The 4,164-nt window shown below is 45.5% G+C and overlaps 1 pseudogene; it reads right to left on the reverse strand.

The window, feature by feature from the left end:
• Positions 1-278: 278 nt before the first annotated feature.
• On the reverse strand, positions 279-2,731 carry LOC105465437 (tRNA (guanine-N(7)-)-methyltransferase non-catalytic subunit WDR4 pseudogene; annotated as a pseudogene).
• Between the last annotated feature and the right edge of the window lie 1,433 nt (positions 2,732-4,164).

Raw genomic sequence — 4,164 nt, forward strand, 5'->3', positions numbered from 1 at the left:
CACTTGAACTATGGAGTAGGAGGATTGCACCACTGCACTCCAGCCTGGTGACAGAGCGAGACTCCATCTCAAAAAAAAAAAAAAAAAAAAAAAAAGAAAAAAAAAAAGAAAAAGAAAGAAAAAGATATTTTGGGGCAAAATGTCATGAAGTACGCAAACTTACTTTCAAATACATCAGCTCAACAAAAGTATGTGTGTGTTTTTTTATTTATTTCGTTTATTTCTTTTTTTATTGTGTCAATAAAAGTTCATTCACAGACATTGAAATCTGAATTTCATTATTTTCATGTCATGAAATATATTTTTAATTTGTTTTCAACAATTTTTAAAATGTAAAAACCATTCACAGGCCATATGTCAGGCAGTGGGCAGGATTCGGCCCACAGGCCAGTTTGCCAGCCCTATCTTAAGTGAAGATACCGACAAGACCAACCTTAACTTCTCCTAAAACCAAGATTTTCAAAGCAGACTATTAACAAGAGCATGCCCTGCGCCAGATGCCCCAGAATTGTGAAGGAGGTCAGGCTGCTGGTACAGGAGGACAATGGTCTGGCACTAACCCTCTGTTCTGAAACCCCTGGTCCCCAGCACAGGGGAGTGGGCCTCAGCTTTGCAGTCAGCACTGTTTCCAGATCACTGTTAAAAGGAAAACAAGGCACTTATGAAAAATGTGAAGCATTCCAACTTTTGATACACAAAAGGATTCTATGTTCTAAGTTTCAACAGCCTCTTATGGCCAGCAGCTATTGCGGGGCAGCGCATCACCTCGACCCTGAGACAGTGGGAACAACAGGAAAGCATCCACAGCATCGGCCATAGATCCTCCTAGAGGAAGCACGCCAGGCTCCAGAATAGCAGAAAACCCACAGCTGCCACCGCTGCAGGTTCACACGCTGCCTCCAATGTGAAGCTTCAAGCGCTTCCACTCCACCCGTCTGTCTGGCTTCCCTTCAACCAGAAAGGGTGCACAGGCACCAGGCAAGAGCCTTGTGCCCAGCGACACAGAATGTTCTAGAGCCCAGGAGACAGTCCCGTTCTCTGAGCTGAACTGGTCGCACCTGATGTCACCTTTTCCTTTTTGAAGGGAGATGCCAGGATGCAGGGGGAACAAGTGAAAACCGCTTTTCCTGTTTCGAGGGTGCCCCCGACAGCCAAGATCCGCAACCCCAGGCTGACTTCCCTGGCCTATCTTCTTGGCCTGCCCATTGGCCCAGGTGGGGGACTCCACCGCCACTGCTCCTTCTTTAGCTGCTGCTGCAGTCTTTCCTCTTTCTTCTTCAGGTAGGAGGTTATGTTGTCAAAGGTGGCCTTGTAGAGACTGCTGAAGCTGGCGTTCGCGCAGACAGAACCTTCCAGCATGGCCCCGTTCCCACGAAGAACAACGGAAACTTTCTTTAACGTGGCACTTTCAGGAACAGGCTGCCACTGGCCACCCACAGGCCTGCAGAGCCCCGGGGGAGGGGAGCTTCCCGGCAGTCCTGGAGCACCCACAGCCCCTGGGTTTCCTCAAACCCACATCCCACACTCGGTGCTGGAATGACAGCTGCTGTCGGTACACCAACTGCTGTCTACAGGCGTGAAGCTGGAAGATGTAGACCACAGCAATGCAGTTGCACAGAAGCGCCACCTGGTTCCCCTGACACCAGAAAGCGATCCTGGACGCGGCAAACCTCTAGGGGACCTGGAGGTCCGCGGGCTCTTGGAGACTGTGCAGGTGACAGCAATGCAGTTGGCGGCTGCTTCTGTACTCCCGGAGCCTCAGGGTGCAGTCCCCGGAAGAGGATGGAAGCGGTTCAGACTGAGTGGGCACCACAGAGATATAGCTCATAAACCCTGTGTGCCCGTGGCAGAAGGACTCAATGCTGCGGGGAGTGGCGGCCCAGCTGACCTGGATCTTCTCGTCCCGGCCCGCAGTGAGGACACAGTGGTCATCAGGATGCACAACCACTTCTAACAGCATGGACAGACAGGCGCCCCAGTCTGTCCATGCTGTCTGGCCGCATCCGTGTGGCTCAGCACCGAAAAGGAATAGACGTCTCCAGACTTGTCAGCCACCAAGACCTTCTCCTCAGAGGCTGTGAAGGTCAGGTCTGTACAACTCCTTGTCATGGTCCTGACACTCAGACACTGCCACGGTTTTGTACAGAAAAGAATCAGACACTTACTGTCATCGGTTATAGCAAAACAGCTGCCAGACTTGGAGAAGGTGGACCGAGAATTGCACCACTCCGCTGGACCAAGGGCGGCTCGTCCTCCCCTTTATTTTCTTGTAACTTGTTTTCTGCAGCACTGCAGTCATAGATGAGTAGGCTGTCATCGTCACTGCTTGCAGTGGAGGTGGTCAGGAACCGGCTGCCCTGCACCACCAGCTTCTGCCCGCACGCCCCGCAGAGCCTGCCATGGGCCTGCCGCCTCGCCACCATGCACATTTCCCCACCCAGCCCGTTTTTAATTTATTTCAATAGTTTTGGGGGAACAGGTGGGTTTTGGTTACATGGATAAGTTCTTTAGTGGTAATTACTGAGATTTTGGAGCACTCAATCATCTGAGCAGTGTATGGTGAACCCAACGTGTAGCCTTTTATCCCTTGCCCCCACTTTCCCATTCTCCTCGAGTCCCCAGAGTCCATTATATTATTCTTTGTGTCCTCATAGCTTAGCTGCCACTCATAAGTGAGAACATACAATGTTTGACTTTCCATTCTTGAGTTATTTCACCTAGAATAATGGTCTCCAACTCCATCCAGGATCCAGGTTGCTCTGAATGCCATTATTTTGTTCCTTTGTATGGCTGAGTAGTATTCCATGGTGTGTGTGTGTGTGTGTGTGTGTGTATATAATGTAATATATATACCATGTAATATATATACCCCAGTTATATATATAAATATTCTTTATTCTATATATATAATATATATAAAGAATATTTATATATATATATTCTTTATCCACTTCTCCTTGGTTGATGGATATTTAGGCTGTTTTTTTAAAATGTAGTATAAACCAGTAGTTTCTAACAAGAGGGATTTTCCCTCAGGAGACATTTGGCAATGTCTGGAGACATTTTTGGTTGCTAGCACTTGGAAAGTGGTGCTACTGGCATCTAATGAATAGAGGCCAGGGATGCTGCTAAACATTCTACAATGTATAGGACAGCACCCCTGCCCCTCCCCCAAACAAAGAATTATCCAGCCCAGAAAGTTAACAGTGATAAGGTTTAGGGACCTGGTATAGACAGAGATAAAGCAAACGTGGTTAAAGTTAACGATTGGTTAATCTGGGTGATGGTGCCATATTCTATTCTTTGAAATTTTCCGTAAGGGTGAAAACTTTCAAAATAAAACATTTAGGGAGAAAGCACATTTAAAAATATATAAAAGAGTCTGAGAGAGGAAAAAAAAAGTTGAACTGGTGAAACCGTAGGCCAAACATGGGTAACAATGGTAAAAGCAGTCCTTTTTATTTTCTTCACTAACCAATGAGAATAAAGACAGAAAATTGTGCTCAATCTACTTGTTAGACAACAAAAAACACAACCACAGTAATAAGTGGAGAGATTTTCACAAGTGATTTTGAGAAAGCTTCTTTTATGGTTTTACGTATTTTCTATCAGGCTTTCTTTGTGTGACGACTGGACTGTATAATTTTGTCATATTAAAAGTAAATCAAAATGAGCAAACTGGGAAACAAGCAGCTGGGGTTTTTTCCCCTACAAGGCACAGAAGACCCATAGCAGGAAAGTAGATCTCAGAAAATGATTATTAAAAATTTGTTTTGTGCCAGAACAGTGGTTCATGCTTGTAATCCCAGCACTTTGGGAGGTTGAGGTGAGAGGATTGCCTGAGCTCAGGAGTTCAAGGCCAGCCTGGGCAACATAGTGAGACCCAGTCTCTAAAAATAAATAACTAAATTAATTAATTAATTAATTAATTAATTTTTTTTTCTTGACCCGTTAATGTTTAGGATAATACAGTATAATTGGTGTGGTTTGTAAAACTGCAGTTTCATCTTGTTTTATTTCCATCCGGCCCTGACTGGGTAAGGACAAGGAGGTATTGGAAAATGCAAAAGGGGTTCATGAAAAAAGTCACTTTTACTTGTGGTAGAACTGAATATAAGGATGTCAAGCTTTTGTTAGAAACCCAATCCGCATGCCTTGTTTGTT

The sequence above is a fragment of the Macaca nemestrina genome, chromosome 13, assembly GCF_043159975.1.
Source record: "Macaca nemestrina isolate mMacNem1 chromosome 13, mMacNem.hap1, whole genome shotgun sequence".
In the NCBI taxonomy this organism is placed as follows: domain Eukaryota; kingdom Metazoa; phylum Chordata; class Mammalia; order Primates; family Cercopithecidae; genus Macaca; species Macaca nemestrina.